This window comes from Alligator mississippiensis, unplaced genomic scaffold (genome assembly GCF_030867095.1).
Source record: "Alligator mississippiensis isolate rAllMis1 unplaced genomic scaffold, rAllMis1 scaffold_20, whole genome shotgun sequence".
Taxonomy (NCBI): domain Eukaryota; kingdom Metazoa; phylum Chordata; order Crocodylia; family Alligatoridae; genus Alligator; species Alligator mississippiensis.
Genome location: NW_026775405.1, coordinates 548,615 through 563,614, shown reverse-complemented (window position 1 = coordinate 563,614; position 15,000 = coordinate 548,615).

Genomic DNA, 15,000 nt, shown 5'->3' with positions numbered 1-15,000 from the left:
CCAGCGCACTCCACAAGAGCACAGGCCAGCGCACTCCACAAGAGCACAGGCCAGCGCACTCCACAAGAGCACAGGCCAGCGCACCCTACAAGAGCACAGCCCAGCGCACCCCACAAGAGCACAGCCCAGCGCACCCCACAGGAGCACCCCTCAGAGTAGGCTTTTGTCGTGCTAAAAAAAGGTGGCGGCTGGGCTGCCTTTGTTCCCCTCCCCCGCCCTCCCCCCGGGTGTCTGCCCCATTTTGTGTGCGTCCTGTGCTCCACTCCCCGCTCCCGGTGTTTTGTGAAGGCCGAGCAGGCCAGCAGCGTGCCCCCCCCCTCCCCAGTGTGACCCTGTGTCCCGGCCGCCCTACCCCCGTGGTCCTCCCCCGGCACGGTGCAGCATGGAGGAGGTGCCTCCCCCCCCCCCTCCTCCCAAGCAAGGAGGGGGAGTTGAAGTTTGTGAAATGGCTGACCCCTGTCTCGGGGCCACCGGCCCCGGCACTGCCCCTGGCCCCGGCCCCGGCCCCGGCCCCGGCCCTAGAGCGGAGGGTGGGGGCAAGGGGAAGGGGAAAGGGAAGGGCTCCTCCTCGTCAGGGGCCTCCTCCGCAAAAGGGGGGGCGGGGAAAGGCAAGGGCCCCGCAAACCCAAAAGGCAGCCCGCCCCCTGACCCTGACCCAGCCGAGTCAGGCCCCGGCCCGAGTCCCGGCCCTAGCGCCGGCCCCGCAGCAGGAGCGCCCCCCCCCCGGGAGAAGGGCGGGGCGCGCAGTTACGCCGAGGCGGCCGCCGGCCGCGCAGCGGGGCCGGGCGGGGGGCCGGGCGCCAGCACCTCCACCGCCTGGGCGTCTTCGATCCCGGGGGGAGGGGGGGCCCCCTTCCCGGCACTCACCCGGAGAAATGGGGTGAGATGCTGGCTGCCCGAGCGGGAAGGGTCCGCCTTCGAACCTTACGTGCGGGCCCTAGCTCGGGTGGTGGGGGCCCCGAAAATTGTGGCGGCCTCCAGGTTCCACGGCAAGGGAGTATTCTTCCTTGCCACGGAGGCCGCCGCCCAGAAGGCGGTGGAGAGGGGGCTCACAGTGGACGGGGAGTACGTCCCCGTGGAGCCCCTAGAGGAGCCAGGGACCCGGGTGGTCCTTAGTTCGGTGCCCCCGTACCTCCCTAATTGGGCCCTCCTGCCCCGACTATCATCGCTGGGGAAGGTAATCTCCCCGGTGCTGCCCCTGGGTTTGGGGTGCCGGGACCCCACCCTGCGACACGTGCGCTCGTTCCGCCGGCAGGTAACGATCCAGCCGGCGGCGGGAGCGCAGCTGGGGGCGGAGGGATCCCTCCAGGTAATGTTTGGGGGGGCCCTGCACCGCATCTTCTTCACGGTGGGGGACCTGCGGTGTTACAAGTGCCGCGGGGTAGGGCACCTCCGCCAAGAATGCCCCTTGGGGCAAGCGCGGCGGCCACCGCAGGCCCCCGCCAGTGGAGGGGGGGGCCCTGCCACCGGCCCCCCCAGCCCCCCCGGCCCTGGCGGGAGCCCTGGCGGGAGCCCCCCAGCGGCAGAGCCCCCCTCGGCCTCGGCCTCGGCCTCGGCCTCGGCCTCGGCCGCAGTCACCGGGGGGCAGGGAGCAGGAGACGGGGAGAGGGAGGTAGGCCCCGAGCCGGGCCCAGTCCCGGCTTCAGCCCCAGCCCCAGCCCCAGCCCCAGCCCCAGCCCCGGCCCGGGGCCAAGCGTCCACCGCGGGCAAGCCTCCGGGCCATAGAGAGGACCACCCTGCGGGCGAGCGGGCGGGCCCCCCCCCTCCTCCATCGGGGCGGGCCCAAAAGAGAAAGGCCGCGGAGCAGCTCGATCCCTCCCTAGAGGAGGGCCCCCCCTCGGACACAGGCGAGGAGGGGGAGGGGGCCGACGTGCAAAAGGCCCCCTCACCAGCCAGCAGAGCTGCTCCGGAAGACCCCCCCCCTCCCGAGAAAGTGCGGGTAATCCCCGTGGAGGAGGCCCCAGAAAGAGAGAGAGAGAGAGAGAGAGAAAGAGAGAGAGAAAGAGAAGGAGAGGAGGAGCCCATGCGGGAGGAGCCCCCTGAGCCTGCCATCGCGGAGGTAGGGCCCTCCCCAACAGCAACAGCAACAGCAACAGCAACAACAACAGAAACAGCACTAGCAGCTTCAACCTCAAGCTCAGCGCCCCTCCCCCCCCTCAGCGAAGAGACCCTGGGGCTCACCCCGGTGAGCTCCGGCACGGGTCCCGAGGGGGAGGCCCTCCCCGCCCCCAGTCAAGCCGCCCCTGCGGCACCTGACGGGGAGGAAGAGCAGGGGCCAGGTTCCCCCCCCCCCACCCCCACCCCCACCCCCACCCCCAGCCAGGCCCCCCGCGAAGGGGCTGCAGATCTCCCTCGGGCCGAGTCGGAGAGCCAAGCGGACCGAGAGGTCCAGATGGAGGCCGAGGAAGCCTCCGCCGGAGGCGCGGCGGAGGCGGCGGAAGCCAGCCAGCCAGGCCCCACTGGACCTGACCAGGCTGAGGATGCGGGGGGGTCAGCAGGCAGCGTTGAGCCTGCAACCCCCCCAGCCCCAGCCCCAGCACCAGCAGCAGTCTCCAGGGAGGACCTGGTGGCCTTCTTGGAGCGGGAAAGCACCCGGCGCGCTCCGGCCCGGGTGCAGCTGGCCCTGGACTGCTGGGGCGACTTTAACAGCATCCTCGAGGCCACGAGGGCGCTGGTGAGGGAGGGGAAGGGGCCGAACAGATGCAACGCCCGGGTGTACACCCGGGCCCGGTCCATGTACGACGCCCTGACGGTGTACGGGCGCGGGGCCGGGTACCGGCTGGGCGTTGCCCTGCGCGAGCCCCCGGCCGAGCCATCGGAGCCCCCTCCCGCCAGCCATGACGTCGCTTAACATCGCGACCCTCAACGTCCGAGGCTGCAGGCAGGGTCTCCGGAGGAGCCAGGTGTTCTCCTTCCTGCGGGAGGGGGGCTACTCGGTGGCTTTCCTCCAGGAGACCTGGACGACTCCGGCCGACGCCGCCGCCTGGCGGCTGGAGTGGGGAGACGGGGTTTTCCTGAGTCACCTGTCGGCCACCTCGTGCGGGGTGGCCACCCTGTTCTCCCCGAGCCTGCGGCCGGAGATCTTAGAGGACGTTGAGGCGGTGCCGGGCCGCCTGCTCCACGTCCGGGCCCGAGCGGCGGGGACGGTAACGAACTTTGTGAACGTGTACGGCCCCGCCGCGGAACCGGACGCGGCGGATTTTTTCCGCCGGGCGGCCGACTACCTGGGCACCTTGAGCCCTCGCGAGAGCCTGGTCTTAGGCGGGGACTTCAACGTCACCCTCGAGGAACAGGACCGCTCGCGCAGGCAACGGTGCCGGGCCGCCGCGGACGCCCTCAGGGGGATCCTGGAGGAGCACTCCCTGGTGGACGCCTGGCGAGTCTGTCACCCCGACGGCCCCCCGGCCCCCACGTACGTGCGGGTGGGGGGGGAGCGGGCGAGCCACTCCCGGTTGGACCGGATTTACATCTCGCCCCGCGTGGATGCCCGAGCCGTGTCCTGCAGAGTGAGGCCGGCCCCCTTCAGCGATCACCATCTGGTGTGCGCCCGGGTGGCGTTTGGCCCCGGGCGGCGGGGGTCGGCCTACTGGCACTTTAACAACAGCCTGCTGGAGGACCCGAGCTTCGGAGCGGCCTTCCGGGAGTTCTGGTTGGCCTGGCGCGGGCAGCGGCAGTCTTTCCCCTCGGCTCGGGGATGGTGGGACGGGGGGAAGGCGCGCATCCGGCTCTTCTGCCGCAGCTACGCCCGGGGGCACACCCGGGAGCGGGAGGCGGCCATAGAGCGGCTCGAGCGGGAAGTGTTGGAGCTGGAGAGGCGCCTGGTCGCCGACCCGCAGGATCCGTCCCTCTGCGGAGAGTGCAGGGAGAGGCGGGAGGAGCTGAGAGCCCTGGAGGACCGCCGCGCACGCGGCGCGTTCGTCCGCGCGCGAGTCCACCTCCTGCGGGAGATGGACCGCGGCTCCCGTTTCTTCTACGGCCTGGAGAAGCAGAGGGGGGCCAAAAAGCACATCACTTGCCTGCTGGCGGATGATGGCACCCCCCTCTCGGCCCCGGGAGAGCTGCGAGTTCGCGCGAGGGCCTTCTACGGAAGGCTCTTTTCCCGGGAGCCGACCGAGGCGACGGCCCGCAGCGCGCTCTGGGAGGAACTGCCGCAGGTGGGCGCGGGCGACCGTGACCGGCTGGAGGCTCCTCTCACCTTGGCCGAGCTCACGCTCGCCCTCCGTCTCATGCCCGGCAACAAGGCGCCGGGGCTGGACGGGCTCACCACGGAGTTCTACCGGGCCTTCTGGGACGTGCTCGGCCCGGACCTTGCCGCGGTCTGGGCCGAGGCCGAGGCTCGCGGGGAGCTCCCCCTGTCGTGCAGGAGGGCGGTGTTGACTCTCCTGCCGAAGAAGGGAGACCTCCGCGACCTGAGGAACTGGCGTCCCGTGTCCCTCCTCTGCACGGACTATAAGGTGGTGGCGAAGGCCGTCTCGCTGCGCCTGCGGTCCGTGCTGGCGGACGTGATCCATCCCGACCAGACGTACACGGTGCAAGGTCGCTCCATCTTCGACAACCTGTACCTGGTGCGGGACCTCCTGGAGCTGGCGCGCCGGGAGGGCCTGTCGTTCGGCCTGCTCTCCCTCGATCAGGAGAAGGCGTTCGACAGGATGGACCACGGGTATCTGACGGGCACGCTGCGGGCCTTCGGCTTCGGACCGCGCTTTGTGCGGGCTCTCCAGGTGCTGTACGCCTCCGCGGAGTGCCTGGTTAAGCTCAACTGGTCCCTGACGGAACCCATCCCGTTCAGGCGGGGGGTGCGTCAAGGCTGCCCGATGTCGGGCCAGCTGTACGCGCTAGGCCTGGAGCCCTTCCTGTGCCTCCTGCGGAGGCGGGTGGCCGGGTTGGCGCTGCGGGAACCGGCGCTGCGGCTGGTCCTCTCGGCGTACGCCGACGACGTGCTCCTCGCGGTCCAGGGCCCGGAAGATCTGGAGCGGGTGGCGGCCTGCCAGGCGGTTTATTCGGCGGCCTCCTCCGCCCGGGTCAACTGGGCCAAGAGCTCCGGGCTGACGGTGGGTGCCGGGTGGCAGGTGGGCTCGCTCCCACCCGCGCTCCGGGGCATCGAGTGGAGCGCGGGCCCGCTGCTCTACCTGGGGGTCTACCTGAGCCCCACGGACCCCTCCCCCCCGCAGAATTGGGCAGACCTAGAACTGAGGGTGGCGAGGCGGATCGGGGCGTGGACGGGGCTGCTGCGGTGCCTGTCCCTCCGGGGCCGGGCGCTGGTGTTGAACCAGCTGATCCTGTCCATGCTCTGGTACCGCTTCAATACCCTCCCCGTGCCCCCCGAGGTTCTTGCCAGGCTCCAGAGACGGGCGCTGGGGTTCTTCTGGCCAAGACGGCACTGGGTCTCTGCACGGGTGCTGACCCTCCCCTTGCGGGAGGGGGGGCAGGGCCTGGTGTGCCTCCGCAGCCAGGTCCTGACGTTCCGCCTCCAGGCCCTGCAGAGACTGCTGTACAGTGACGGTAGCCACGCGGCGTGGAGCCTGTTGGGGCGCGCCTTCCTCCGCCGCCTCCGGGGGCTCCGATACGACCGGCAGCTCTTCTTCCTGCGCGGCCTGGAGCTCGTGCGGGTGGCGGGGGAGCTGCCGGCCTTTTACCGAGACCTCCTCAAGGCCTGGGGGCTGATCTCCGCCTCCAGGTCTCCGTCGCGGGTGGCCAAGGACGGCGACCTGCTGGCCGAGCCGCTGTTCTTTAACCCGCAGCTGGCGGTCCCGGCGGCAGCCTCGCCAGAGGCCTCCCTGAGGATGGCCCGGGTGGGCGTCACCCGGCTCGGAGACCTCCTGGACTACGACGAGCGAGGATGGCTGGGCCCCGCGGCGCTGGCCCGGCGCACGGGCCTGACCATAGGGCGTGCAACTTGCTCGCGCCTAGTCCGGGAGGTGAAAGCTGCGCTGCCCGCAGACGCCCTTGCCTACGTCGAGCGAGTCCTGCGAGAGGGCGGTCCCCGCCCTCCCGAATCCCCCAGCCCGGCGGAGTTCCTGATAGGGCCCGCCCAGCGGCCGGCCCCGAGGCACTCCGCCCCTCACCACCTCTGCAGGCTGGGGGACACCCCGCCGGTCCGCTTCTCGACGGCCCACCGGCGCCAGCTCTACACGCTCGTCCGCAGGACGCTCCACCACGCCGCCCTCGCGTCCCGCCAAGACACCCAATGGCGGGACTACTTTGGCGAGGGCGTGGCCGACGGTCCCCGGTGGCTCAGCGTCTACTCGGAGCTCGTCCCGAGAGCCGCCGGGGACCTAGGCTGGCGGCTCCTTCACGGGGCCGTCGCGACGGGCGTGTATCTGGCGCGGATCGACACCATCTCCGACCGATGCCCGTTTTGTGACGAGAGGGAGACCCTGGCGCACCTGGTCCTCGAGTGCGCCAGGCTGCAGCCCCTGCACCTCCTCCTCCAGAACCTGCTCCTCAAGTTCTGGCTGCACTATTCCCCGCACCTGTTTATTTACGCACTCCCCATCCGTCGCCCCACCCGGGCCCGGGACCGACTGGTCAACCTCCTCCTGGCTCTGGCCAAGCTCGTCATCTGGCTATCCAGGAAGGAGGCTCTGGCCGGGAAGGCTCCCGGGCACCTCGGGGCGTTTTTCCTCGGTGTCCTGCGCGCCCGCCTCCGAGCGGAGCACCACTGGGCGGTAGCCGCCGGCAAGCTGAAGCAGTTTGCGGGCCGGTGGGCGCTGTCCGGGGTGCTCTGCTCACTGTCCCCCGGGGGAGCACTCGTTTTGAACCTTTGACCCCCCACGTGCACACCCTGTTTTTCTTTCAGTTGTCCCCCGTAATGTTTGTCTTTAAGAAACTCGGGAGCCCAGCCGCCAAGAAACCGGCGGCGGCACCCGGACAATTTTTTTCAGCCCTGGCTGAGGACTAGCCGCCCGTCCGGCAACTAGCCGGTGCCGTTATCCACATCGGCCGCCAAAACCGGGGCGGCCCCCAGCTCTTGGATTCGTAAGAGACTAATCAACTAACAATAGTCCCGGCCGGAGCTCCCACGTTAACCGCTCCCAACGCAACCGAGCAGAAGTTTTCCAAGTCCCACGGCGGACACCAGGTCCTCCCGGTTCCCCGTCAGGAGAGCCCCGCCACTCCTGGGGAAGCAAGCACCGCTGCCTGCCCGACCTCCGAGCCCATCACCGGGGGGGGGGGCGGGAGCCGGAATCGCGGGCCAGAGCCTGGAACTCTCGCACGGCCAGGCCCGCCGGATCGGGGCACGCTGCCTCCACGCTCGGTTGACAAGGCAGCGCGGCACGGTTCTTTTGCCCCGGAGGTTCCTCTGACCGACTTTCTGGAACCGAACATGGGCATTTAGGGTCCTGAAAACCGAGTCCCCCAAAATCTCCGCGAACCTTTCTTGGCAATATTGTAGATGCGGCACCCGGCCCAGCCACCGGGGCCAACCGCCGAAAGTGTCCGCCCTCCTGGAGCGAAGGCCCGGGCAAGGCCCGTTTGAAAAACCTCATACGGACTTCCGGAGCGCGAGCCCGGGCGCCAGGTCGACCCAGGGCCGACCTCCCGGGCCCCAGAGAGGCACGTCTCCGCCGCGGAAGCCGCCTGATGCCCGCGCCGAAGGCCCCCGGGCCCGCCCGGCCTCCGCGCAGGGCACCGGGGAGAAGTAGGAATCGTGGCCGGGCTCCTGGAACTCCTGCCCGGCCTGCCCCGCGGAAGCATGCCGGGTTCTCCCGCCGCGCCGTGCAGGTTCTTCCGCCCCTCGCCGGGGTAGCCGGGCTCCAACCGCTGGGCCCCGCAGCGTGGAAGGGCCCCTGCGAGTCGCCCCCCGGCCTGCACGCCCGCCGTGCAGTCGACCGGGTCGAAGCCGGAATCGCGGCCGGGTTCCTGGAACTCTCGCCCGGCCTGCCCGCCCGGCCCGCCCCCCGGGCCGGGGCTCCAGTCGACTTGGAGCCAAACTCGGTTTTGACCCCCTCCTGCAGCACGGTCCGGCCCCGGAGGTTCCTCCGTCCGACCTCCTGGAACCCAAGATGGGCATCTAGGGTCCCGAAATCCGTGTCCCCGAAAATCTCCGCGAACCTTTCCTGGCAATATTGTAGATGCGGCACCCGGCCCAGCCACCGGGGGCAACCGCCGAAAGTGTCCGCCCTCCTGGAGCGAAGGCCCGGGCAAGGCCCGTTTCAAAAACCTCATACGGACTTCCGGAGCGCGAGCCCCGGCGCCAGGTCGACCCAGGGCCGACCTCCCGGGCCCCAGAGAGGCTCGTCTCCGCCGCGGAAGCCGCCCGCCGCCCGCGGCGAAGGCCCCCGGGCCCGCCCGGCCTCCGGGCAGGGCACCGGGGAGAAGTAGGAATCGTGGCCGGGCTCCTGGAACTCCTGCCCGGCCTGCCCCGCGGAAGCATGCCGGGTTCTCCCGCCGCGCCGTGCAGGTTCTTCCGCCCCTCGCCGGGGTAGCCGGGCTCCAACCGCTGGGCCCCGCAGCGTGGAAGGGGCCCTGCGAGTCGCCGCCGGCCTGCACGCCCGCCGTGCAGTCGACCGGGTCGAAGCCGGAATCGCGGCCGGGTTCCTGGAACTCTCGCCCGGCCTGCCCGCCCGGCCCGCCCCCCGGGCCGGGGCGCCAGTCGACATGGAGCCAAACTCGGTTTTGACCCCCTCCTGCAGCACGGTCCGGCCCCGGAGGTTCCTCCGTCCGACCTCCTGGAACCCAAGATGGGCATCCAGGGTCCCGAAATCCGTGTCCCCGAAAATCTCCGCGAACCTTTCCTGGCAATATTGTAGATGCGGCACCCGGCCCAGCCACCGGGGGCAACCGCCGAAAGTGTCCGCCCTCCTGGAGCGAAGGCCCGGGCAAGGCCCGTTTCAAAAACCTCATACGGACTTCCGGAGCCCGAGCCCCGGCGCCAGGTCGACCCAGGGCCGACCTCCCGGGCCCCAGAGAGGCTCGTCTCCGCCGCGGAAGCCGCCCGCCGCCCGCGCCGAAGGCCCCCGGGCCCGCCCGGCCTCCGGGCAGGGCACCGGGGAGAAGTAGGAATCGTGGCCGGGCTCCTGGAACTCCTGCCCGGCCTGCCCCGCGGAAGCATGCCGGGTTCTCCCGCCGCGCCGTGCAGGTTCTTCCGCCCCTCGCCGGGGTAGCCGGGCTCCAACCGCTGGGCCCCGCAGCGTGGAAGGGCCCCTGCGAGTCGCCCCCCGGCCTGCACGCCCGCCGTGCAGTCGACCGGGTCGAAGCCGGAATCGCGGCCGGGTTCCTGGAACTCTCGCCCGGCCTGCCCGCCCGGCCCGCCCCCCGGGCCGGGGCTCCAGTCGACATGGAGCCAAACTCGGTTTTGACCCCCTCCTGCAGCACGGTCCGGCCCCGGAGGTTCCTCCGTCCGACCTCCTGGAACCCAAGATGGGCATCTAGGGTCCCGAAATCCGTGTCCCCGAAAATCTCCGCGAACCTTTCCTGGCAATATTGTAGATGCGGCACCCGGCCCAGCCACCGGGGGCAACCGCCGAAAGTGTCCGCCCTCCTGGAGCGAAGGCCCGGGCAAGGCCCGTTTCAAAAACCTCATACGGACTTCCGGAGCCCGAGCCCCGGCGCCAGGTCGACCCAGGGCCGACCTCCCGGGCCCCAGAGAGGCTCGTCTCCGCCGCGGAAGCCGCCCGCCGCCCGCGCCGAAGGCCCCCGGGCCCGCCCGGCCTCCGGGCAGGGCACCGGGGAGAAGTAGGAATCGTGGCCGGGCTCCTGGAACTCCTGCCCGGCCTGCCACGCGGAAGCATGCCGGGTTCTCCCGCCGCGCCGTGCAGGTTCTTCCGCCCCTCGCCGGGGTAGCCGGGCTCCAACCGCTGGGCCCCGCAGCCTGGAAGGGCCCCTGCGAGTCGCCCCCCGGCCTGCACGCCCGCCGTGCAGTCGACCGGGTCGAAGCCGGAATCGCGGCCGGGTTCCTGGAACTCTCGCCCGGCCTGCCCGCCCGGCCCGCCCCCCGGGCCGGAGCTCCAGTCGACTTGGAGCCAAACTCGGTTTTGACCCCCTCCTGCAGCACGGTCCGGCCCCGGAGGTTCCTCCCTCCGACCTCCTGGAACCCAAGATGGGCATCTAGGGTCCCGAAATCCGTGTCCCCGAAAATCTCCGCGAACCTTTCCTGGCAATATTGTAGATGCGGCACCCGGCCCAGCCGCCGGGGGCAACCGCCGAAAGTGTCCGCCCTCCTGGAACGAAGGCCCGGGCAAGGCCCGTTTGAAAAACCTCATACGGACTTCCGGAGCCCGAGCCCCGGCGCCAGGTCGACCCAGGGCCGACCTCCCGGGCCCCAGAGAGGCTCGTCTCCGCCGCGGAAGCCGCCCGCCGCCCGCGGCGAAGGCCCCCGGGCCCGCCCGGCCTCCGGGCAGGGCACCGGGGAGAAGTAGGAATCGTGGACGGGCTCCTGGAACTCCTGCCCGGCCTGCCACGCGGAAGCATGCCGGGTTCTCCGGCCGCGCCGTGCAGGTTCTTCCGCCCCTCGCCGGGGTAGCCGGGCTCCAACCGCTGGGCCCCGCTGCCTGGAAGGGGCCCTGCGAGTCGCCGCCGGCCTGCACGCCCGCCGTGCAGTCGACCGGGTCGAAGCCGGAATCGCGGCCGGGTTCCTGGAACTCTCGCCCGGCCTGCCCGCCCGGCCCGCCCCCCGGGCCGGAGCGCCAGTCGACATGGAGCCAAACTCGGTTTTGACCCCCTCCTGCAGCACGGTCCGGCCCCGCAGGTTCGCCCGTCCGACCTCCTGGAACCCAAGATGGGCATCTAGGGTCCCGAAATCCGTGTCCCCGAAAATCTCCGCGAACCTTTCCTGGCAATATTGTAGATGCGGCACCCGGCCCAGCCACCGGGGGCAACCGCCGAAAGTGTCCGCCCTCCTGGAGCGAAGGCCCGGGCAAGGCCCGTTTGAAAAACCTCATACGGACTTCCGGAGCGCGAGCCCGGGCGCCAGGTCGACCCAGGGCCAACCTCCCGGGCCCCAGAGAGGCACGTCTCCGCCGCGGAAGCCGCCTGATGCCCGCGCCGAAGGCCCCCGGGCCCGCCCGGCCTCCGGGCAGGGCACCGGGGAGAAGTAGGAATCGTGGCCGGGCTCCTGGAACTCCTGCCCGGCCTGCCCCGCGGAAGCATGCCGGGTTCTCCCGCCGCGCCGTGCAGGTTCTTCCGCCCCTTCGCCGGGGTAGCCGGGCTCCAACCGCTGGGCCCCGCAGCCTGGAAGGGCCCCTGCGAGTCGCCCCCCGGCCTGCACGCCCGCCGTGCAGTCGACCGGGTCGAAGCCGGAATCGCGGCCGGGTTCCTGGAACTCTCGCCCGGCCTGCCCGCCCGGCCCGCCCCCCGGGCCGGAGCTCCAGTCGACATGGAGCCAAACTCGGTTTTGACCCCCTCCTGCAGCACGGTCCGGCCCCGGAGGTTCCTCCGTCCGACCTCCTGGAACCCAAGATGGGCATCTAGGGTCCCGAAATCCGTGTCCCCGAAAATCTCCGCGAACCTTTCCTGGCAATATTGTAGATGCGGCACCCGGCCCAGCCGCCGGGGGCAACCGCCGAAAGTGTCCGCCCTCCTGGAGCGAAGGCCCGGGCAAGGCCCGTTTGAAAAACCTCATACGGACTTCCAGGGCCGGAGCCCCGGCGCCAGGTCGACCGCGGGCCTCCCTCCCGGGGCCCAGCACGGCTCGTCTCCCCCGCGGGAGCAGCCCGCTGCCCGCGCCGAAGGCCCCCGGACCCGCCCGGCCTCCGGGCAGGGCACCGGGGAGAAGTAGGAATCGCGGCCGGGCTCCTGGAACTCTCGCCCGGCCAAGCCGCTCGGCCCGCCCCTGGGCCGGAGCTCCAGTCGACATGGAGCCAAACTCGCGGTTGAACCTCTCCTGCAGCACGGTCCGGCCCCGGAGGTTCCTCCGTCCGACCTCCTGGAACCCAAGATGGGCATCTAGGGTCCCGAAAACCGTGTCCCCGAAAATCTCCGCGGACCTTTCCTGGCAATATTGTAGATGTGGCACCCGGCCCAGCCGCCGGGAGCAACCGCCGAAAGTGTCCGGCCTCCTGGAGCGAAGGCCCGGGCACGGCCCGTTTGAAAATCCTCATACGGACTTCCAGGGCCGGAGCTCGGGAGCCAGGTCGACCCCGGGCCTCCCTCCCGGGCGTTAGGGCGGCTCGTCTCCCCCGCGGGAGCAGCCCGCTGCCCGCGCCGAAGGCCCCCGGACCCGCCCGGCCTCCGGGCAGGGCACCGGGGAGAAGTAGGAATCGCGGCCGGGCTCCTGGAACTCTCGCCCGGCCAGGCCGCCCGGCCCGCCCCCCGGGCCGGAGCTCCAGTCGACATGGAGCCAAACTCGGGGTTGAACCTCTCCTGCAGCACGGTCCGGCCCCGGAGGTTCCTCCGTCCGGCCTCCTGGAACCCAAGATGGGCATCTAGGGTCCCGAAACCCGTGTCCTCGAAAATCTCCGCGAACCTTTCCTGGCAATATTGTAGATGCGGCACCCGGCCCAGCCGCCGGGGGCAACCGCCGAAAGTGTCCGCCCTCCTGGAGCGAAGACCCGGGCAAGGCCCGTTTGAAAAACCTCATACGGACTTCCGGAGCCCGAGCCCCGGCGGCAGGTCGACCCAGGGCCCACCTCCCGGGCCCCAGAGAGGCTCGTCTCCGCCGCGGAAGCCGCCTGCCGCCCGCGCCGAAGGCCCCCGGGCCCGCCCGGCCTCCGGGCAGGGCACCGGGGAGAAGCCGGAATCGCGGCCGGGCTCCTGGAACTCTCGCCGGGCAGGCCGCCCGGCCCGCCCCGGGGCCGGAGCTCCAGTCGACATGGAGCCAAACTCGGTTTTGACCCCCTCCTTCGGAACGGTCCGGCCCCGGAGGTTCCTCCGTCCGAGCTCCTGGAACCCAAGATGGGCATCTAGGGTCCCGAAACCCGTGTCCTCGAAAATCTCCGCGAACCTTTCCTGGCAATATTGTAGATGCGGCACCCGGCCCAGCCGCCGGGGGCAACCGCCGAAAGTGTCCGCCCTCCTGGAGCGAAGGCCCGGGCAAGGCCCGTTTGAAAAACCTCATACGGACTTCCGGAGCCCGAGCCCCGGCGCCAGGTCGACCCAGGGCCAACCTCCCGGGCCCCAGAGAGGCTCGTCTCCCCCGCGGGAGCAGCCCGCCGCCCGCGCCGAAGGCCCCCGGACCTGCCCGGCCTCCGGGCAGGGCACCGGGGAGAAGCCGGAATCGCGGCCGGGCTCCTGGAACTCTCGCCCGGCCCGCCCCTGGGCCGGAGCTCCAGTCGACATGGAGCCAAACCCGGGGTTGAGCCCCTCCTGCAGCACGGTCCGGTCCCGGAGGTACCCCTGCCCGACCTCCTGGAACCCAAGATGGGCAACTAGGGTCCCGAAAACCGTGTCCCCGAAAATCTCCGCGGACCTTTCCTGGCAATATTGTAGATGCGGCACCCGGCCCAGCCACCGGGGGCAACCGCCGAAAGTGTCCGCCCTCCTGGAGCGAAGGCCCGGGCACGGGCCGTTTGAAAAACCTCATCGGGACTTCCAGGGCCGGAGCCCCGGCGCCAGGTCGACCCCGGGCCTCCCTCCCGGGGCCCAGCACGGCTCGTCTCCCCCGCGGGAGCAGCCCGCCGCCCGCGCCGAAGGCCCCCGGACCTGCCCGGCCTCCGGGCAGGGCACCGGGGAGAAGTCGGAATCGCGGCCGGGCTCCTGGAACTCCCGCCCGGCCTGCCCCGCGGAGTCCTGCCCGGGCTCCCGCCGCCTTGGCCCGGGACGACCACCCCTCGGCGGGGTGCCTGGGCTCCGACCCCGGAGGCCCGGGTCCCTGCCGGGGCCCTTGGACCCGCCCCCGGGCTGCCCTTCCACGGAGCCCTTGACCGGGACGAAATCGGAATTGTGGCCGAGCTCCTGGAACTCTCGCCCGGCCTGACCGCCTTCTCCGGCCCTTTTCCGGTTTTCCCCGTTGACCTGGCTCCAAACTCGGGTTTGGCCCCTCAACACGGCAGGGTTCTGCCCCGAAGATCCCTCTGACCGGCTTTCTGGAACCGAACATGGGCATTGAGGGTCCTTAAAAACGTGTTCTCGAAAATCTCCGCGAACGTTTCTTGGCTATATTGTAGATGCGGCACCCGGCCCAGCCACCGGGACGAACCGCCGAAAGTGTCCGCCCTCCTGGATCGAAGGCCCGGGCAAGGCCCGTTTCAAAAACCTCATACGGACTTCCGTGGGGGGGGCGGGCACCAGGTCAACCCCACGTATGCCTATGGGGATTTTCGCTCCCCAGGTCAACCCCATGGATGCCTATGGGGATTTTCGCTCCCCAGGTCAACCCCATGGATGCCTATGGGCTTTTTCGGTCCCCAGCTCCACCCCAAGTATTCCTAGGGGCTTTTCCGCTCCCCAGGTCAACCCCATTTATTCCTATGGGGATTTTCAGTCCCCAGCTCAACCCCAAGTATTCCTAGGGGCTTTTTCGCTCCCCAGCTCCACCCCATGTATTCCTAAGGGCTTTTTCGGTCCCCAGCTCCACCCCAAGTATTCCTAGGGGCTTTTTCGCTCCCCAGCTCCCCCCCATGTATTCCTAGGGGCTTTTCCGCTCCCCAGCTCCCCCCCCATGTATTCCTAAGGGCTTTTTCGCTCCCCAGCTCCCCCCCAAGTATTCCTAGGGGTTTTTTCGCTCCCCAGCTCCACCCCATGTATTCCTAGGGGCTTTTCCGCTCCCCAGCTCCCCCCCATGGATGCCGATGGGCTCTTTCGGTCCCCAGGTCAGCCCCATGTGTTGCTATGGGCTTTTTCGGTCCCCAGGTCAACCCCATGTGTTCCTATGGGCTTTCTCGGTCCCCAGGTCAACCCCATGTATTCCTAGGGGCTTTTTCGCTCCCCAGCTCCACCCCATGTATTCCTATGGGGATTTTCGCTCCCCAGCTCCACCCCAAGTATTCCTAGGGGCTTTTCCGCTCCCCAGCTCCACCCCACGTATTCCTAGGGGCATTTAGGCTCCCCAGGTCAACCCCATGGATGCCGATGGGCTTTTCCGCTCGCTCCCCAGGTCCGCCCGCCCCTGGCCTCGCCATC